Source organism: Eptatretus burgeri, chromosome 15, assembly GCF_056783735.1.
Source record: "Eptatretus burgeri isolate ZD-2024b chromosome 15, Ebu_testis_v1, whole genome shotgun sequence".
In the NCBI taxonomy this organism is placed as follows: Eukaryota; Metazoa; Chordata; class Myxini; order Myxiniformes; family Myxinidae; genus Eptatretus; species Eptatretus burgeri.
The window spans coordinates 6,746,273-6,767,553 of record NC_140975.1 but is presented as its reverse complement, the minus strand read 5'-3'; the positions used below and the strand labels follow the sequence as shown (position 1 = coordinate 6,767,553).

Genomic DNA, 21,281 nt, shown 5'->3' with positions numbered 1-21,281 from the left:
GAGCCGTGGGAGAGGGGAGGAGCCGTGGGAGAGGGGATGAGCCGAGGGAGAGGGGATGAGCCGTGGGAGAGGGGAGGAGCCGAGGGAAAGTGAAGAGACTGAGGAAACACGACATGTGGACGAGTTGTTTGATTAAGAGGATTAGAAAAGGACTTGGAGATTAAAAGAGAGTAAGATGTCCTGGAGAGCAGCACGAAGATCGTTAAAAGCGAGACGAAACCAATTAAATGATTAAAATAATGAAGGGGCGGGCCCACCACGCTCGCAGAGAGCGCACGTGCGCATTGTGCCGCCCCTGGGAAAGGCCATCAAACACGAAGAACCTTGAAGTGCATGACGTGGCAAAGAGCTGGGCATTAATTGAATAACATTAGGGAGTGTGGGTAAATTTATAACATACTCAAAGATAGAGGAATATTTTACAAACACACACACAGAAACACACACACACACACACACACACACACAAACACACACACACACAAACACACACACAGAAACACACACACACACACACACACACACAGAAACACACACACACACACACACAGAAGCACACAGAAACACACACCCACACACACACACACACACACACACACACACACACACACACACACACACACACACACACACACACACACACACACACACACACACACACACACACACACACACACACACACACACACACACATACACACACACACACACACACACACACACACACACACACACACAAACACACACACACACACACACACACAAACACACACACACACACACCTACTTACAGTACCTCTGCCAGGCTGAACAGTTGATGTTTTGTATCCACTGATAGATCAGATCTGGATCCGGACCTGAACCAAAGTCGAATGAACTTGTTCTTGTCACCTAACGAACTCGTTCACCTTGTTTCGTCATAACTCTAGACGGACAAACACAGACAAAATAGATAAAAACAGACAAATACAGACAAACAAGGAGAGACGGTGAAAACATTCAAAAGGTGCAAAAAGGTATCCCTTAACTCCAGACCAATCACAGGTTACTTCCAATCATCATCAACAAGGTCATGGAATCCATGATGGCAGTTCATATGAAAACTTTCCTTTTCTGGGCAAGCAGGATGGTCTTGACCAGTGATCTTCATGATTATTAGTTCACCTGGACTTTAGTCAGGTGATCTTATGTGATCAGTAATGTCCATAAGTGAGTGAATGAGTCAGTCAGTGAGTGAGTGAGTCTGCAAACACTTCAGTCATTATCGTTTGAACCAAACACATGGTTTTGATGAAACTTGGCCACAAGCTTCATATCTGATGACTAACGAAGGTGGATTAACCGCATCAAAATCTGCGCTCATTAAGGGGGTCTACAGGGTGGTGGGTTGCCCACCAAAATAGGTATTTGCTCTGTTCTCTGAAACTACCCACCATTTAGATGAAACTTGACCACAGCCTTCATCACCCGTGATGTACCAAAGTTTGTCCACGCCATTAAAAAACAAGGACAAATGTGTCCGAGAGCCGCGTCATTCCACCAGTCAATCTCCTTGCTATGCGAGCTTCCAGGGCATCGAGTGCCTCCAGGGCATCCGGTGCCTCCAGGGCATCCGGTGGCCCCAGGGCATCCGGTGCCTCCAGGGCATCCGGTGCCTCCAGGGCATCCGGTGCGTTTAGGGGATCAGGTACCTCCATGTGGCCTCCCTGCTTCACTCCCTATTCTCACCTGCAGAAAGGTTTTGTCTTCACCAGAAGAAGAACAGGAAGAAGAAGAAGAACAAGAAGAAGAACAAGAATAACAACAAGAACAAGAACGCGGAGCTCTCTTAGAGCCAGCGTTCGCTACGCAACGCAGCTAAAAATTCATGATCTTAGGGGGTCTGCGGGGGAGGGAGGGGAGAGGGGGGGTTGAGTGACTTGCTCCTGATCCAGGTGAACTTCAGGACACACGGTCCTATTTTTGAGAGGGGGGGAACTTTTATGCTCCGTACTATTTGCTCATGTAATAATAACTTCTTCACTACTCTTGTCCATCTTAAAGGGGACAATGTAATATATGTTTCCATCCATCCATCCATCCATCCATCAGGACCATACTTTGTGAAGAGCGTTGGTGCTGCCTAAGCAGTCTCCTTGGCTATTCGGGTCACTGAATTCAACCACCAATTATTTTTGATGTCAACATCAACCAAAAGGTCAACATTGGCCCTAGGTCAACAGCTAAGGTGAGATTTCTAAAATCCTCAATTTTCCTCTGATTGACTTGAAATTTGAATAGGATTTATATTTGAGTTCACTGAATTCAACGAGATAATTATTTTAAAGGTCCACATAGGCCAAATTTCTAAAATTGTCAATTTTAATCCGATTCAATTGAAATTTGACGCGGAGTTACATATTTGGTCACTGACTTCAACCACCAATTATTTTTAAGGTCAAATTTGTTTTATGGATTGTGCAAGTATCGTGCTCTGCACGACATCTTCTTCTTCTTTGTTTGTTTCTGTCTGTCTGTGTGCAGGATATCTCAAAATGTTGTGGATGGATCCAGATGAAATTTGGTGGTGAGGTTGTGTGTGTGACAAGGCCGAACTGATTATATTTTGGTGAAGATCCTTATCCCACTATTAGAATTTGTTGACGTGATTCTTCACCATTGAGAGATAGGTCCAAAAACGATATACAGCACGATATCTCAAAAAGTGTTGGGCCCAATATGTCCTATTCATCTATTGGGTCAGGCATTGCGTGGCGGAGGTACGCCCTCTACCGAGTACCCTTCCAGTTCATTATAGTATTCAAATATATAATTCAATTGAAATAAAATAAAGGTTTTAAAGGCTGTAGAAAAGAAAAAAACTTTTTTTTCTTAAGTTTAGAGCCGTTGATGCACTGTCTTTTACACCACGTTAGTTAACATGTTAAATTAGTTATTTGTGCCTGCGGTTTGTCCGAGAAATATCATCGTTGATAGTGAGTTTCAAGAGTTTGAGTGACTGAACTTCCTCGAGAGGATTGGAAAAAAAGGTTGTGGGTGAGGCGGTGGACGGGGGGGGGGGGTTTGAGGGTCTTTTTCGATAGCGAGAGATTTGTCAGGATTGGAAGACAGGTCAAGTGTTTTTTTTGTATGTGATGTCGAGGCTCGTATAAGAGCTAACACACAGAACGTATAACAAGGGGAGCAGGAGACAAGAGGGTTGGGAGAGCGAAGCACACCAACAGTGGGGAACAGAGACATGAGGAGATCTGTAGAAGGGAGAGGGATGGGATGGGGTACATGGGGTAAACAAGATGGACACCACATAGACTTTCAGGAAGGAAAGCAGGAAACTTGAAGGAGGTGGGTTTAGGGTGGATTAACGGGGGTAGAAAAGATCGAGGATTTGGATGGGGGAAGATAAGAGATGGTGGTGAACAGCTGTTTTGAAGACCTGGAGGGAAGAATGGGATTGAAGAGAGAGTGTGGGAGTTTGTTTCAGAGGTGGGGAAAAAAAAAAGAGGAATGAAAGTGGTTGACCAGCTTGTGATTCTATCAATGTCTGGAGAAAGGGAAGAGGCTGCTGCATGTCTATCTGAAGGGTGAGGGATGTCACGTCGTCAGCAAATGGATGAAGGGGATTTTCCAGAGTCAGCGATATAGGAATGCGAGTGGGCCCAGAACGCTGCCTTGGGGCACTCCAGCATCGGCAGGGATAGGAGATTAGAAGATTCCTTTGAGAGGCACTCGTTGGCTACGAGAGTGGAGCAAATCAGGAAAATGTGTGAAGTTGGCTGTGGATGTCATAGGTAGAGAGTTTTGCGAGCAAGGCAGGATGCCAGACTGTATCAGAAGCTCTAGATATGTCCAGAAAGACGACTCTGATCTTATGTCTGACATTGAGGGCATCCATCCATCGTTGGGAGAGCAGAGGCAGAATGTCCAAAGTAGAGTGACCTGGTCTGAATCAGAATTGGTGATCTGAGATGAATCTATTGGAGAAAAGGAAGTTCAGTCATTTGTACGCGTCACAAGGCTGCAGGATGGATCATTGGCTGACGACGCGGCTGTGCCACTGACACAATGCCCTCTGCTGGTTACGGCAGAATTTGTAATTTGTTCAGAGTGCCGGCGATAGCTCACCTCTTCACGAAGGACACCGTGAGATATTTAACGTCCACTGACGAATTCTGACAAACGAGGTGCCCGCTTAACCTCCATCCGAAGGCCCGGCACAAACATTGATAAGTCACTCTGACCCTGCCTGTGAAGGCCTGGGATAAGTTTAGAGCTGGGTTGGGATTCAGACACTGACTAGACAGCTTAGAGGTGAGTGTGTCTACCTCTAGGACATCTTGCAATTAATTCCACCCATCTTCATCAACCATCCTTGCAACTTATATGTAGCTCTAGAAAAAACAAGCTCAAATGAACTAAGATCCTTGTCCTCTTAATGATGTCATAAAAACGAATATGACGTCATTGTGATGTATCAGGTTTGCGATAAATTATCTGTGATAATGCCCGGCTTGATTCCCGCAAACAAAATTCAAACAGCTTGCCTAGTTTTGGAGATAATGGTATTGGCGATTTCCATTAGCGGCGATATTATGACGTCAACTTTTTTTCTTGGAAGAATTTCCAAAATCGGAGATGGTTACTGCCTGCGCTTGGGCTTTCTGCATGTACATGGCAAGTTTCACGAAGATCCGATGAAAACTCTGGGTTGTGAAACAAAAAAGTCAAAAAATAGGAATGACGTCATAAAAATTGATACGACGTCATAGTGATGTGTCATATGTGCGGTAATTCATCTCTGCTAATGCCCTGTTCGATTCCCGCAAACAGAATTCAAAAAGCTTGCCTAGTTTCGGAGATATTTTTTAGGCGATTCCCACTAGCGGAGATATTTTGACGTCATAACTTTTCTTTCTAGGAGGAATTTTCAAAATCGGAGATGGTTACTGTCTGCGCGGGGTATGTTTACATATACATGCCAAGTTTCAGGAAGTTTCGATGAAAACTGGAGGCTGTGAAACAAAAAAGTCCACAAGAAGAAGATCAAGAACAACAACGTGAGTAAGACTTTAGAGATCCTCCACGAGGATCTAAAAAATCACTTCCGCTTCGCTGGGAAGCTCAGTGTTGTTTGCTTTGGTTTGAACCTCCGCTTAAAATGAGCGAAATGAAACTTTTTTTAAAATTTCGAATCATTCTAACTCAGATTTCATCATCACCTTAATGCATATTATCAAGTTGTTTGAACTTTCTTTATATAAGATGATGATTTGTAAAACCGGACACGCGCTATACAATACATATTTACATCGAGAGAATTGGGGTCTTCCCCTCCCCCCTTTGGGTCCACCTCCCCTCTCCCAGCTATGTTCCCTCGACAGAACCCAAACTTGGTATGCCAACATACAAATAATACAATTCCATTCCTCTCATACTGTGAAGGCGCATCGGGCTGCCGAGGCAGTTTCATTGGCAAGGAGTACAGTCCTGGACGGGTCGCCACTCCAACACAGGTTACCCCGAATGGTTATTACCCCGGCACACTGGCACTCATTTTACCAACCTCAGAAGGATGACAGGCTGAATGAACCCCACCTGGTGTTAATTCAACGATAAAACAGGAGCTTGAACTCAGGACCCTAAGGTTCCAAGCCAGCCACCTTCACCACTAAGCCAATACCAGGCACCAACATGCAAAATTTGGATGGATTTTAATGGATTTGGTTAGATTTGGTTGAGTAGTTGTTTTTTTAGTGTTTGAAGCAGATACAAACAAACAAACAAACAAACAAACAAGAAAGATGTTGTGCATAGCATGATACTTGTGAAATTTGAATAAACAATTGGCTTGCAAGTTTTGATTCGTGAACCAATTCAGTGACCCAATATGCAAATTCTGCTCCACATTGTCTCGCATCCCTCCTCCAGGTGGGAGGAGATTATGCATTATTTGCTGAGAAAAGTACAGTCTGTATACTGCAAGAAAATTTTCTCGATGTTTGTCTGGTGTATGTCTAAAGGGACAAAGGTGTCTAAGGGGTGTAAAGGTCTGAAGGGTCTCAGTGGTCAAAAGGGTCTATAGGGGTCTATAATAGTCTATAAGGGTTTTAATGGGTCTAACGATATAAAGGATATTTTTCAATAGTGGGTAGCGTCTAAAGGGGTTTAATGGGTTTTAAGGTCAAAGAGTCAAGGGGTCTAAGTGGTCTAAAAGGTGTAAATGTCTTTCGGCATCTAAGGGGGGAAAGGGATACAACTGTCTAAATGGAGCAAGCGATATACAGTCTTAAAAAGTCAATGGGTCTAAAAGGTCAAAGGGGTCTAAAGGTCTAAAGTGCATGTTCCAACAGTAGTTACAGGTCTAAAGGATCTAACTGGGTCTACAGGGTCATAGAGGGTCGTATGGGTATATATGGTCTAAGGGGTCCAACGGGATGTATAGGGTCTCCAGGGTTTTGGCAGGTGTTATGGGTCTGAAGGTTATTTAGGGTCGATGAGGTATTTGGGGTCTAAAAGGGTTTATAGGGTCTACTAGGTCTTAAGTGCCTATGTGTATAAGGATTTCAAAGGGTCTGAGGGGTCTTAGGTGTCGCAGTGTATTAAGGGTCTAAGGTGTCTAAAATGTATAAGGGGTCTAAAGGTCAAAAGGGGATGTTCAAACAGTAGTTACAGGTCTAAAGGGTGTATATGGTCTTAGGGTTCTAAATGGTCATTGGGGTCTTTTATTTTTATATAAAATCTTGAGGCTCGTGTGAGGAATAACACAGAACGTAAAGGGGATCAGGAGACAAGAGGGGTGGGAAAGGGATGGGGTGGGGTACACAGGGTAAACAAGATGGACACTACATGGACTTTCAGGTCTTTACATGACAGGGATTTTCAGGAACGAAAGCAGGGAATTTGAAGGAGGTGTGTTAGGGATGGATTAACGGGGGTAGAAAAGATTGTGGTTTTGGATGGGGGAAGATAGGAGATGGTGGTGAATAGCTGTTTTGAAGGCCTGGGAGGAAGAGTGGGATTGAAGAGACTGTGGGAGTTTGTTCCAAAGGTGAGAAGAAAGATGAATGAAAGAGTGAAGGTGAGCAGTGATTCTTGATTTTGGTAGTTTTATCAGAAGGGGGTTGCTGGCGGACCTTGAGCACCCTGCAGAAATATGGGAGGGACATACTTCAGATAGAGCGGGAGGGGAGGGGGGGGGCGAGGCCGGAGAAGAGACGTTAGAAAACAAAGACCACTGACCTGCCTGCGGTGAGAGACTCAAAGACTCGGCCTCATCACGGGAGATACCAATGATCCTAAATGTCTTGGTTTCAACAGAGTGAAGCCAAGAAAGGTGAGAGGCGGGAGCACCAGCCCAGAGAGGAGAGCAGTACTCCATCAGGCTGCGGATGAAAGCTTTGTATGTGGTCAGGAGCTCAGGTGTTCCAAGGAAGGACTTTGCACAACGGAGGATTCCCAGTCGGCGACTGGCTTTCCCAGGAAAGATCATAGCAGATAGTGAGACCAAGAAGCTTGCAACAGTCCTTTTGGAGAGACACAGTGAGAGTGTGAGATTTGTCAGGATTGAAAGACATGTTCCACATGTTGAATCAGTTTGTGATTTTATCCAGATCTGCAGAGCGTGAAGAAGTTGCTACTTGCCGGTCTGAGGGATGACAGATGGTACAGCAGAGGGTGAAGTCATCAGCAAAGAGATAAAGAGGATTTTCCAGAGAGTCGGAGAGATCATTGATGAAAACCAGAAAAAGAACAGGGCCAGAACCCTACCTGGACAGGATGAAAGAACAGGACAGGATAAGAGGGGATGAAAGAACTCCATTTAGGGCCACACGTTGGGTACGTATGGTTGTTTTTGTATGCTTTGTCGAGTATACACTGTGCTTCCCCGTTGACGGACCTCTGGTAGCTTGTACATGTTGCTGCATTTGAGCCTGGGGAGTAAGTGCTGAAATCTATCTGTCTAGTTTCTTCCCGACATCTTTGTTCTTTGTTCCTTTCATACTTCTTTCTACCTTTTTCACAATTCTCTTTATTCATTCTAATTCTTGCTTTTCATCTCTTTCATTTCTTTTACTCTTTATTCCTCTCTTTCTTTATCTATCTCTCCAAGAAGTGAATTCTTGGAGAAATTTTTTTTCCGTTAGGTTCACTTGGCTGTGCCTGGATGGGTTTGAGAATAGTGGAGTAGTGGCTAAAACCCTAATCCTATCCAGGTTCCTCCTCCTGACTCCATCTTTCCTCTTTACTTATTTGGGTTCCTTCTTGGTTTTCCGTTTCATGAGGAGTGTTGAGGGTTTTAGGGTTCTTAAGGGTTGTAAAGGTCTTCAGTCATTTATAGGATCTTAAAAGGGTGTAAAAGGTGTAAGGGCTCGAAAGGTCTACATGTCTAAAAGGTATGTTACCAATAGTCCGTAATTAAAACATAGTCAAGGTCGAATAATAAGCAATTCATAGACATGCGGTCCAACTCACGTTCAAACAGTACGTAATTCATAGAAATATTCAACTGGGTTGACGGAGACTTCACCTCGATGAGGGTTCAGCATCCACCCATGTTTTTTGGTTTTATATACAGTATCTATTGCGATGGTCGCCCGGTCGGTCCGGATAATTCCGATCTGAACTCGGTGGGTCGCAAAGCCACCACAGCAATAACGCGTCTCAGGAAGCTCCTGCCCGAACCCACATCCAGGGCCACTGATGTGGATTTTTTTAACCCACCTTGTTGTGATCGTTGTCCTCCTGAAGGATTCAAACTGGTCGATTGTGGAATCCTATTTGACTTCAGACAGAGTTTAACGTTTGTCCGATTTGATTATAAAATCCTACAAAAAAACCCTATCGACACTGATAAAACTGATGTCCACACAAGTCCTTCCTTGTGAAACAATTTATTTCCTAATTATACACCATACACTTCTCACCGTTGTACAATGAACTTAAGAATCCCCATTGATTGCAATATTATTTGGTTCTATTTCATTTATTCTTACTTTAGTTAACAGTTAGACCAACCCGATTCAATTCACTTCTACATTACATCAGAGAGTTTTATTCTAACTTGGTACTTGGTCAGTTCCAAGGAGTACGAGCCACTGAGAAACTATACTTCCTCACGTGCTCGTACTCCAAACTTTTAGATTTCAAAGCATTTTATACTTCCATGAGAGAGAGGTTGGGGGATATTCACCCAGACTGTAGACGTGTCTTTTAGACGAAAAGCCACTTCGTACATTTTCTAAGCAAAGGTTCATTTATCAGCTCGGTCACTCTGCTCCAGAACAACACATTTCTTATCATTTAGGGCAAAAGTCTTTTGGCCAGAAATGACAGCCAATTCAATTTGCAGCATAGAAGTTACATTTCTGAAACTCCATTTGTTGCAATTTAAAATACATTAATATAAATTTTTCCCCCACAGCCACGTTACCATAAAGCAGGGGTGGGGAACCTCCGGCCTCCGGGCCATATACGGCTCGCGAGACCGTTTGATCCGGCCCACGAGGCAATTCATAAAAATAAACAAAAGCAACCTCAGAAATACAACACAAAAAAAAAACTCCAGACAGCGATTATTTTTTCCTAAAAAAAATACATTAAACGGACAGCTAAAAACGGACAGCTGTCATCTGTCTGTTTCACGTTCAGGGTCAGTGAATGCAGCACTAGTGTAACGTAATGTGTGATCGCGTAATCTCATGTCATCATTTCATTCAGTATATGCAAACATGGCGACTAACAAGAAAAGAAAGGTAGATGCGGAATGTCGCACTTTCCAAGAGAAATGGGCAAACGATTATTTCTTTGTGGAAGTAAAAGGCAAGCCAGTATGCCTAGTTTGTCGGGAAGCCCTCTCGGTGATGAAAAACTCCAACCTCGAGCATCATTACAGCTCGAAACATGCTAAACTGGACGAGTTGAAAGGACAAATGCACTTGGATAAAAGTTAACGCTCTTCGGCGGAGTTTTGGTGCTCAACAAGCCGTTTTCATAAGACCACAATCTGACCGAGACAACACTACGCATGCTAGTTTTGTGGTGAGTGAGCTAATCGCGAAGAAGCTGATGCCGCATTCAGAAGGAGAATTTGTGAAGGAGTGCCTTGTTGCCGCTGTGGAGCTGCTCGCACCGGAGAAAGTAAAATTGTTCCAAAGTGTCAGTTCGTCTCGAAGAACCGTCTCAGATAGGATTACTGAAATGCCACAAGATATTGAGAAAACACTGAAGGACACCGCAAGAGATTTCCAGTTTTTCTCTCTAGCCTGCGATGAGACAACGGACATAACAAACACCGCCCAACTAGCCATTTTTGTGTGTGGGGGGGGGGGGGGTTACAGCTGAGTTTGATACGAGCGAGGAGTTGCTGTCTTTGCAAGCCATGCATGGCACCACCAAAGGTGAGGGTTTGTTTGAGCAAGTTGTTTTGGCTATGAACAAATTCGAACTGCAGTTTGACAAGTTAAGTGGCCTGGCCACGGATGGAGCCCCAGCCATGGCTGGTGCGCAAAAGGGATTGACTGCATTGGTCAAAAAATAAATGAGTCGTCTCAGTCTCGATCCAAGTGAGTTAGTTGTATGCCACTGTATCATACACCAAGATAATCTGTGTGCACAGTCCCTGAAGCTCAAAAATGTGATGACAACTGTCGTTTCCACCAAAAACGTCATCAAAAGCAGAGGGCTGAACAGCCACCAGTTCAAGGAGCTACTGAGTGAACCAGAGTCAGAGTACGGAGATCTGGTTTACCATTGTGAGGTGCGGTGGCTGAGTCGCGGAAATATGCTCACACGGTTTTACTCACTGAGAGAAGAAGTGAAACAGTTCATGGAGATGAAGGGGAAACCTGTCATGGAACTGAGTGATAGCAATTGGCTGTTTGATTTGGGCTTCATGGTGGATATTACCAAGTACCTGTCAGAGCTGAACGTCAAGCTCCAAGGTCCGAACCAGCTTCTCAGCTCTCTGCAATCAAATGTGAAATCATTTGAAGCTAAACTAAAGTTGTGGCAAGTGCAACTGGAAAGGGGAAACACTGTCCACTTTCCCACTCTGCAAGAACAAAAGCCTGCTGTGACATCTGAATATGCTGCTGAGTGTGCAAAACTCCTCCAGGCATTTGGAGAGAGGTTCCAGGACATGAAAAATAAACAAAGGGAACTGAACATATTTCCCACGCCGTTTAAGGTGGAACCAGCTGATGTGCCTGACAACCTACAACACGAAATCATTGAGCTGCAAAGCAATGACGAGCTCAAAGCTAGGTACAACAAGCTCCCTTTGCTCGAGTTCTACAAACTGTATGTACGTGCTGAGGATTTTCCCATTCTGAGGAGACATGCACTGAAGTTTGCATCACTGTTTGGGACGACTTACAGCTGTGAGCAGTTCTTTTCAAAACTGACTCTTGCAAAGACTCGGTTCCGCTCAAGACTGACTGACCCAAATCTGCAAAACCAGCTGCGAGTAGCATCATCATCACTACCACCTGACACCAAACACCTCGCCAAAGAGAAACAGTTCCAGTCATCGCATTAGGTGAGTCCAATATATATATATATGTGTCCAATAATTTTGCATGGCCCTCGAAGGATGTTCTAAAAATCGAAATGGCCCTTGCCAGGAAAAAGGTTCCCCACCCCTACCATAAAGACTGAGGTCGTTGGCACGAGCGAGTACCGTGCCGGGAGGCAATCACGTGACGGATCTTATCTTTGGCCGAGCTCACCCAGTCATGTGAGTGTGGTCTTATCTACATGCCAATTGCTATCTCAAGCAGATTCCCCCTGAGCTGCCATATACCACCATTGTGATGTAAACAGTACGACTCAGGAAACCTAATCAGTTTAACAAGTATATTACAAGAATGGTACTAACGTATAAGGCAAGCAGCAACAACAATTTCCCATTACCTCCATGTACCACCCATGACACATGCATTATTGGGTATGTACAGTCAACTTAGCCATCTAATTAGGGCCTGCATTCATCCGACAGAGATAGAGGTAGAGAAACAGTTGGAGGCAAGACAAGATGATCCCCCCCCCCCAACCTGGTGTGATGGGCTCTGGGGAGCCCAGCACATCCCTCTGGGAGGTTGCACGAGTTGCAAGCCCGTGGCTGCTGTTGGGTGGGGCACGCATCCCATGACCGCAGTGAATGGTAACCTTGTGCTCTGTTCTTTATTTACTGATGTTCTGTGGTGGTACCAAACACAGGCGGCCACGAGGTCCACACCAACGGCCCACCAGGACAACGAGATGTAATGGCTGCTCCACTGCTCAACTCCCTCGTCCGTGCTGGCTCGTTCTACACAGCACGACGCAACGCAAAAACTACGCCGCATGTTATGTTTTTTCCTGACATGCACTATTTTTACTGAAGAATCGCAAGAGATTGTGAATTAAATGTTTTTTTTTTTAATGTTTAACATTGTTATAAACAAACGTGAAGAGGAACAACGCAGGCATGATGGGCCGAATGCCCTCCTCCTGTGCCAAAGTTCCTTGTGTATCTTCATGTAACATTGTTAAGAACTGGAAGAAAGGGAGAGGGGAGGATAGAGAGTTGGGAAAGTGAGGTTGAGGTGTTGGGAAAGGGGGGGGGGGGTTAGGACTTGTGGTTGGGAGAACGGATTGAAGGCTTGGGGTTAGGGTAGTGGTTGAGCACTTCGGGTTGGATAGGGTGCCGGGAGATTGGGGGGGGGGGTTTGAGGACTTGAAGTCACATTCTACATTACGTGTAATTTCCACGGGTCCCTGCAAGTTAACTAATAATTGGTGAGATTTCCTCAAGGCAGTGAAACACTAATGGTTTAATTATCTCAGTGCACATTACTGAGCTGATGTAATGAGATAAGTAAATGATTCCAGGGTTCAATGTAAAGACACAAACACCTTGGTGCAAAAAGATACAAACAAGCAATGAACAACCTTGTATCCATGTTGTTCACCCCGTGCTTCCTTTAACCTGTCCCCCCATTCCTCCCCACGCTCATTGTTTGTCCACCTCCCTTTGTCTTTGCTGTTGGTGTCCCCCCTCTCTCTGCTGTTGGTGTTCCCCCCTCTCTCTCCCTACTGTTAGTGTTCCCCCTTTCTCTCTGCTGTTGGTGTTCCCCCCTCTCTCTCTCTGTGCTGTTGGTATCCCACCCCCCTCTCTCTCTCTGTGCTGTTGGTATCCCACCCCCTCTCTCTCTCTGTGCTGTTGGTATCCCACCCCCTCTCTCTCTCTCTGTGCTGTTGGTATCCCACCCCTCTCTCTCTCTGTGCTGTTGGTATCCCACCCCCTCTCTCTCTCTCTCTCTGCTGTTGGTGTTCCCCCTCTCTCTCTGCTGTTGGTGTTCCCCCCTCTCTCTCTGCTGTTGGTGTTCCCCCTCTCTCTCTGCTGTTGGTGTTCCCCCCTCTCTCTCTGCTGTTGGTGTTCCCCCTCTCTCTCTGCTGTTGGTGTTCCCCCCTCTCTGCTGTTGGTGTTCCCCCCCTCTCTGCTGTTGGTGTCCCCCCTCTCTGCTGTTGGTGTCCCCCCCTCTCTGCTGTTGGTGTTCCCCCTCTCTCTCTCTACTGTTGGCGTCCCCCTTCTCTCTCTGCTGTTGGCGTTCCCCCCCCCGTCTCTGCTGTTGGTGTCCCCCTCTCTCTCTGCTGTTGGCGTTCCCCCCTCTCTCTGCTGTTGGTGTCCCCCCCCGTCTCTGCTGTTGGTGTCCCCCAGTCTCTGCTGTTGGTGTCCCCCCCCCGTCTCTGCTGTTGGTGTCCCCCCCCCGTCTCTGCTGTTGGTGTCCCCCCCGTCTCTGCTGTTGGTGTCCCCCCGTCTCTGCTGTTGGTGTCCCCCCCCGTCTCTGCTGTTGGTGTTCCCCCCTCCTCTCTCTACTGTTGGTGTCCCCCCCGTCTCTGCTGTTGGTGTCCCCCCCGTCTCTGCTGTTGGTGTCCCCCCCCCCCCGCCTCTGCTGTTGGTGTTCCTCCCCCTCCTCTCTCTACTGTTCCTTTTGTCCTGTTGCATCCTGATCCGTTCAGTGTACCAGTACTTGCTCTTCCATGAGCCTCGACCGTGTGTGTGTGTGTGTGTGTGTGTGTGTGTGTGTGTGTGTTATATATTTATTTATATATATATATATATATATATATATATATATATATATATATACATATATATATATACATATATACATGTACTTTGATCAGAAAATAAATAAATACCAGACCCTGCATTTTGTACATTTTCTATCAAATATTGCTTTCTCTCTCGTCTAACCGAGGTCGATTTCGACCGAAGGTGCGCTCGCAAGGTGCGACTGGCTCCAGGTTACATCTCTCCGAAATGCAGACACAAGTGAGGAGACTCTTTCCGCTCTCAAAGCTCTCACGTTCCAGGTAGAAGGGTACAGGTGTGAGATCGAGCAGGAATAATGAAGGTGAACTCTGGAGATCCAATGGATCGGTAAAATATCCCCAACTGGTTCGGATTTTCCTGCCTAATTACGGACAAGATCCTGACGATAAAAGCTCATTAAAATGGCGAGAGGTTTCTCATTTGAGAATCTCCAGGTGACTTTGGATGAGGTGCGCTTGTTTCCTCTTCTTCATTCCGTCGGGAATTGTGTTTTCCTCGGGATTTGTTCCCCATTTCTTTGCATCTTCTCACATCAACGTCTCCCACGTCCACTGTTTCATTCCTTTTCCCCTTTTTCTCTGTCTGTCTTCCTCCACGGTCTCATATCCCCCACTCCCACCAGCCTGTCATACCGGTCCCACCACCTTCCTTTCCGAGCACATTGGAGATGTTATAATGAGCCGATGCAAAATCTATGGAAGCCTCTCTCGACAGCGCATATTCGAGTCCAGCTCCACGGCCTGAGTATTATAAAAATTAATTACAATCATCCCGGAGCTTTCCTTGCATTTTGAACGGAATGACTGGATAGGAGGTCGAAAACGGAGCACCGGTGGGTGGTATGATTAATAAAGCCAACATGGAGCAAGCAATGTCTGTCTGCTGCGACGTCATGTTAAAGATCCCTGTTTTGAGGAATGCAGGACTTCCAAACACAGCAGGTGCTGTTGATGTTGATTGGTCCTCGTGTGCGTAGGTGCGTCGCGTGACGCCAAGGTGTCGGTGTCAGAAATCTTCAAAAGATGGAGCGCTCTCTGCAAGCGCAGTTGTTAATGCGATTCAGTGGCACCTCGTTCATCATCGAGGATTGTTATGTCGGTGTGAAAAGGTTCTCTTCATCACATTGATCCAAGGCTGGAGGACCTTGTTCCGATATCAGGTGCAGGACAAAGGTTAGTCGACAGACATCAGTGAACTTTTGCATGAATTACACAAACATCAGCAAACTGTCCCACAATAGTGCTCCATTTTAGACGCCCTATGCTGTTAGCGTTCAAAATACAGGCTGGCCGAGATGTACGCATACTCGTCTCCAAGCTGTCTCGCCTGTGTTCGAATCACGACCGAACTATAAACTGTCATCTCGGTGTTTTCAGAATCAGTAGACAATAGACCCAAATATACTGCATATGGGATTTTGGGATTCGAACCTAGGTTCCCCACAATGTGAGCTTGGGGTTCAGATTGGTAACACTTATAAGTATGGGTACAGGCCAACACAAAATATTGACGAAATGACGAGAGAGAGTTCCAGCCAGGTGGCTGGGATGTGATGATAACTTGAAAGCTGATGGGACGCGATGCCGCCATCGTCTGGGGTAATTTACCAGTGGAAGGGGCTGGCAGATGGTGTTACACCAAGATGAGCAGCTTAAGTAGCTCCTAATGAGACTGAACCAAAGGAGCGATGGATGGCCGATGCCACATTGCTTCCCAAAAAGCGTGCATTAATTGACAACATAATCTTTCATTGACTGAAGTAGGGGCACAATTATGAGACGTATAAAGCAAAGATATGTTCACAAGGTAACTTTGGCTCGAATCATAATACTTCATCAGCCACCACCACCTCCATATACCACCACCTCAAGCGAAGATTATTTGAAGAACCCAAAAAAACAGAGAGAGAAAGAGAGAGTGAGAGAGCTGGAAAAAGGCCACAAATCCCATAGCTCGTATAATGTTTAAATACATGCTCCAGGTAATCCAGGTAATCTGTAGTTTACTCTCCATGAGGTGTTCAAAATTAAACTGGCTCAAAGGGATGTGATATAACTTCCATCGTGAAAAACATTCAATTGAGCCACATCGGAACTTACTGAATGCATCTCGTGATTGTTGTGCTTTGGAGCTTAACCCTTTGAACCCAAGCAGTCAGTTTACCAGCCACTATTCAAACTCCATATACCTGAGTGGTTGATTTACCAGCCGCTATTCAAACCTCCCTATACCTGAGTGGTTGGTTTACCGGCCACTGTTCAAACCTCCATATACCTGAGTAGTTAGTTTACCAGCGGATATTCAAACCTCCATACACCTGAGTGGTTGATTTACCAGCCGCTATTCAAACCTCCATATACCTGAGTGGTTGGTTTACCAGTCACTATTCAAACCTCCATATACCTGAGTGGTTGGTTTACCATCCGCTATTCAAATCTCCATATACCTCAGTGGTTGGTTTACCAGTCACTATTCAAACCTCCATATACCTGAGTGGTTGGTTTACCAGCCGCTATTCAAACCTCCATACACCTGAGTGGTTGGTTTACCAGCCGCTATTCAAACCTCCATATACCTGAGTGGTTGATTTACCAGCCGCTATTCAAACCTCCATATACCTGAGTGGTTGGTTTACCAGCCGCTATTTAAACCTCCCAAAACCTGAGGGGTCCGTTTACCAGTCGCTATTCAAACCTCCATATACCTGAGTGGTTGGTTTACCAGCCGCTATTCAATCCTCCATAGACCTGAGGGGTCGGTTTACGAGTCGCTATTCAAACCTCCATATACCTGAGTGGTCGGTTTACCAGCCGCTATTCAATCCTCCATAGACCTGAGGGGTTGGTTTACCAACCGCTATTCAAACCTCCATACACCTGAGTGGTTGGTTTACCAGCCGCTATTCAAACCTCCATACACCTATGTAGTTGGTTTACCATCCGCTATTCAAACCTCCATATACCTGAGTGGTTGATTTACCAGCCGCTATTCAAACGTCTCTATACCTGAGTGGTTGATTTACCAGCTGCTATTCAAACCTCCCGATACCTGAGTGGTTGGTTTACCAGCCGCTATTCAAATCTCCATACACCTGAGTGGTTGATTTACCAGCTGCTATTCAAACCTCCCTATACCTGGGTGGTTGGTTTACCAGTCACTATTCAAACCTCCATATACCTCAGTGGTTGGTTTACCAGTCACTATTCAAACCTCCATATACCTCAGTGGTTGGTTTACCAGCCGCTATTCAAACCTCCATACACCTGAGTGGTTGATTTACCAGCTGCTATTCAAACCTCCCTATACCTGGGTGGTTGGTTTACCAGCTGCTATTCAAATCTCCATATACCTCAGTGGTTGGTTTACCAGTCACTATTCAAACCTCCATATACCTGAGTGGTTGATTTACCAGCCGCTATTCAAACCTCCATACACCTGAGTGGTTGGTTTACCAGCCGCTATTCAAACCTCCATATACCTGAGTGGTTGGTTTACCAGCCGCTATTCAAACCTCCATATACCTGAGTGGTTGGTTTACCAGCCGCTATTCAAACCTCCATACACCTGAGTGGTTGATTTACCAGCTGCTATTCAAACCTCCCGATACCTGAGTGGTTGGTTTACCATCCGCTATTCAAACCTCCATACACCTGAGTGGTTGATTTACCAGCCGCTATTCAAACCTCCATATACCTTAGTAGTTGGTTTACCAGCCGCGATTCAAATCTCTATACACCTGAGTGGTTGATTTACCAGCCGCTATTCAAACCTCCATATACCTGAGTGGTTGGTTTACCATCCGCTATTCAAACCTCCATACACCTGAGTGGTTGATTTACCAGCTGCTATTCAAACCTCCCGATACCTGAGTGGTTGGTTTACCAGCCGCTATTCAAATCTCCATACACCTGAGTGGTTGATTTACCAGCTGCTATTCAAACCTCCCTATACCTTAGTAGTTGGTTTACCAGCCGCGATTCAAATCTCTATACACCTGAGTGGTTGATTTACCAGCCGCTATTCAAATCTCCATACACCTAAGTAGTTGGTTTACCAGCTGCTATTCAAATCTCCATACACCTGAGTGGTTGGTTTACCATCCGCTATTCAAACCTCCATACACCTGAGTGGTCGGTTTACCATCCACTATTCAAATCTCCATATACCTGAGTGGTTGGTTTACCATCCGCTATTCAAACCTCCATACACCTGAGTGGTTGGTTTACCATCCGCTATTCAAATCTCCATACACCTGAGTGGTTGATTTACCAGCTGCTATTCAAACCTCCATATACCTGAGTGGTTGATTCACCAGCCGCTATTCAAACCTCCCTTTACCTGAGTGTCCGGATTTTTCTCCAGGAAGCACAGGGTGGGAGAGCCGAAAGTCCAAGGAGCTCAGGGTTCAAAGGGTTAAATGTTTATATATATTTACTATTGATCAAATGTCCCGAAGGAATGGAAATGTGTGAACATTCGTGTTGGATAGTTAAATAAAAAAACGAATTTTTTTTTTTTTTTTTTTTTTTTGTATACCTTGGTCGAGGCTCGTATGAGAGCTAACACACAACTCACAGCAAGGAGGCATGAGACAAGAGGGGTGGGAGTGGAAGGGACAAAACATTGGGGAACAGACACAGGTGAACTGTGGAAGGGAGAGGGATGGGGATGGGACGGGGAACATGGCGAGGAGAAGATGGACATTACAGGGACTTTCAGGAAGGAAAGCAGGAGAATTGAAGGAAGTGGGCTTGGGTGGATTATCGGGGGTAGAAAAGATCGAGGATTTGGATGGGGGAAGATAAGAGGTGGTGGTGAACAGCTGTTTTGAAAGCCTGGAGGGAAGAATGGGAAAGAATAGAGTGAGGAAGTTTATTCCAAAGGCGGGAAAAAAGAGGAATGAAAGAGTGAAGATGAGCAGTGATTCGTGATTTTGGTAGTTTTACCAGAAGGGGGTTGTTGGCGGACCTTGAGCGCCCTGTGGAAATGTGGTTGGGACAAATCGCAGAGAGAGCAGGGGGGGCAAGGCTGGAGAGGAGTCGGTAGAAGACAGAAAGACCACCGACCAACCTGCGGTACCGACCAATTTACACGTAAACTACACTTAGTGGGCATGAATGAGGTGCAACTGGTGCATCGTTCCTTTCATCGGTGATCGGTTCAAGCCGGTCGTCCAATCTGCATTGTTGATGTTAAATTCGAATTACGTCTTTATACAAAAGTGTGGGCGTTGAGACAATTGCTACACACCCTCCAGACAAATGTCAATACTCCACGTTCGACAAAACGTAATCCACTCCAGATTGCTTGGCATGCATGCGCAGAAACCCTGATTAAAGAAGTCATTTGGGGCGGCCTGGACATATTTGATTCATCCCAGATCAGGATTGTAAAATGAAACGATGAAAAACAAAAAAAACTTCAAAAGAATCTGAAAATACTTGTAAGAAGTGGTATGCATCTGAACAATGAAACAGTTGGAGAACTTCCTCATAAAATCGCCCAAAAAGTTGATATGTTAAAATCTGTATTGAAAGAACTCCAGACGTACGATATGGACGCGTGAAAGGCCGAAGGTTCGTCGACGGGAGCGTTTTACCCAAACCTTCGTACTTCTTAACACCGATGAGAAGGTGATATCTGGGACTTGTCGATGGAAAGGGAGAGTTTAAAATCTTTATATTTGTTATTAATCATGTTTGAGAGGAGGGTGTGGGAGTTGTGTTAGCTGTGAGTGCCATTATAAATACATGTGTTTTGTTTGGTTCCAGGTCCAAAAGGTAAATTTAGATGCCTAGTGTTGGCTTAATGGTTAGGGTGGTGGGCTTGGGATCCGAGTCAGGATCCGAAGGTCCTGAGTTCAAATCATGCATGGCTGTTGGATTAATACCAGGTGGGGTTGACTCAGCCTGTCATCCTTCTGAGGTTGGAAAAATGAGTACCAGCTTGCTGGGATTTTTGAGCCATTTGAGTATCCTGTGTCAGAGTGGTGACCTGTCCAGGATTGTGCCCAGTATCCCAGGGGACTGATTTAGCAGCACCGATTCTCTGTGCAGATTATGGTCCTCAAGGATTTAGATTTGTAAGATAAATTATGCTTTAGTATTGCATCCATTGGTGAAAGGAGAAGTGTCTGTCTGTTGCACGCGCGTGCGTGTGTGATAACCACGACTGCTGCAAGCTAATTGTATTAAGCGGTAATGGTATAAACCCAACTCCTCTCATCCACGAATATTTCTCGTATTCCGATATTTCCGAGAGTCCAATTTGCATTCAGGAACACAACAATTATGGTTATCCGTTCTGAAATTCTCACTCTTTCATCTAAATGCTGAAAATTATGTTTAAAAGACAATTTGAATGACATTACCTGCAAGCATGGGTTAAGAGTGCTCGTCGAGCCGCACAGTCACTGTACACACACACACACACACACACACACACACACACACACACACACACACACACACACACACACACACACACGCACACCAAAAGGCCTCATTTAGCATGCACACGTCATTTCAAAGTCCCATATTACAGATGATGATTTTCTGAACTTGTTAATTGTGCTTCGAACACCACACCTTGACAACTGAGTGATGAGAGTGATTTCACACCATGTTTTTCCTTCTTTGTGCAGAAACAATTAAATGGCAATCTTATGCTGAAATTGTAGAAAATTTTGTTTAAAGCTGACGGTTATTTATTTATTTTTTCTTATGAAGCCTGCGGCTGTGTGGCTGCATCATTTTCTGGGGGCATGGCTGTGCTGCTGATGCAATGCCCCCTGATACCAGCCAGCTGGTGCTCGTTTTGCCAACCTCAAAAGGATGACAGGCTGAGTCAAACCAACCCACCTGTTGTTAATTTAATGAATAACAGGGACTTGAAGTCAAGACCCTAAGATCTTAAGCCAACCACCCTAAGCATTAAGCCAACATCAGGCTTAGCTAACAGCTTATCCTGATAGATCTGTATTCTCCAGGAGGGAAAGTGGGTTTTTAGCTTTATAGATGTGTCAAGAGGAACACCAGATGTTCCCGACAATGAGTCATCAATTCGATTTGATTGATGGATGTGATGGATAAACTTATGCAACACTTCAGAGTAGCTGTTCATGTATCAGAGAGTGCGCTATCACTCCCTTTGTAGGGATGGTGCAGAAAAAAAATGTCGGTCCCAC

General features: G+C 45.3%; 1 pseudogene; it reads left to right on the top strand.

Annotated features, from left to right (window-relative positions):
- The first annotated feature begins 10,062 nt into the window (after positions 1 to 10,062).
- Positions 10,063 to 11,533, top strand: LOC147011418 (general transcription factor II-I repeat domain-containing protein 2B pseudogene; annotated as a pseudogene).
- The last annotated feature ends 9,748 nt before the right edge of the window (positions 11,534 to 21,281 follow it).